At 53.4% G+C, this 1275-nt stretch overlaps 1 pseudogene; it reads left to right on the plus strand.

Annotated features, from left to right (window-relative positions):
* The first annotated feature begins 6 nt into the window (after positions 1–6).
* Positions 7–1275, plus strand: part of LOC102770890 — a 2838-nt pseudogene continuing 1569 nt past the window's right edge.

Below are 1275 nucleotides of genomic sequence, written 5' to 3' on the forward strand. Positions count from 1 at the left end.
AATTCCCCCACTCTGTTCGATGAGGCCCTAAACCAAGCCCTCCGGGAGTTCCGTCAGGACCATCCACGGGTGACTCTGCTCCAATATGTAGATGACCTCCTACTGCCACGGAGGAGGAACAGGACTGTAGACAGGCCACTCAAGAGTTGCTGACCACCCTAGATTATTTGTGGTATCGGGTATCAGGCAAGAAAGCTCAGCTATGCACTACCCGAGTGACATGTTGGGTTACGACATAGAAGGGGGTAGGCGAACTTTATCGAGTAGCAGAATAAAGGCCATCTTGTCAATCCCCAGGCCTACCACCAAAAGGCAAGTCCGGGAATTCCTTGGGGCAGTGGGTTATTGCAGGCTATGGATACTAGGTTTTGCAGAAATTGCGAGACCACTGTACTCTGCAACGGGGGGAAAGGAGGCCGCCCTGGTCTGGACAGAAAAGGAAGAAGAGGCTTATAAGAGACTGAAAGAAGCCCTGGTAAGCGCCCCAGCACTCGCCCTGCCAGACCGAACCAAACCCTTTCAGCGATATGTAGCTGACAACAAAGGGGTGGCGAAAGGGGTCCTCACACAACCCCTGGGACCATGGAAACGCCCCGTAGCTTATCTCTCTAAGAGACTTGATCTGGTGGCCGCAGGATTGCCCAACTGCTTGAGAGCCATTGCAGCCACTGCCCTCCTGGTAAAGGAAGCCTCAAAGCTAACCTTTGGCCAAAATCTCCAAGTAGTTGCTCTGCATGCAGTTGAGACCTTATTAAGGAGCCCCGCCCCAGAGAGATGGATGTCTAGCGCCTGCATTACCCAGTACCAGGTGTTACTGCTAGACCCACCACGAGTCAGCTTCCTGAAAACGGCTGCCTTGAACCCGGCCACACTCCTCACTGACGAGGAGGCAGAACCCCCTTTGCATGACTGCGAGGAGACATTGACTGCCCTCACTTCCCTCTGAGAGGACCTTGTGGACCAGCCCCTGCAGAAACCAGATGAGACCCTCTACACGGACGGGAGCAGCTTCGTAGAGGAAGATACTCGGTGTGCGGGGGCGGCAGTGGTGACACAAAAGGAGGTTCTCTGGGCACAGGCCTTAAGATGAGGCACCTCAGACCAAAAGGCAGAACTTATAGCACTCACTCAGGCCCTCCGTTGGGGAAAAGGAAAAAGAGCGAACATTTTCACAGACAGTTGATATGCTTTCGCCACTGTACACATGCATGGGGCCCTATATCAGGAAAGAGACCTCCTGACCTCAGGAGGAAATGACATTAAAATGCTTCTGAG

Source organism: Myotis davidii, unplaced genomic scaffold (assembly GCF_000327345.1).
Source record: "Myotis davidii unplaced genomic scaffold, ASM32734v1 scaffold466, whole genome shotgun sequence".
Classification (NCBI taxonomy): domain Eukaryota; kingdom Metazoa; phylum Chordata; class Mammalia; order Chiroptera; family Vespertilionidae; genus Myotis; species Myotis davidii.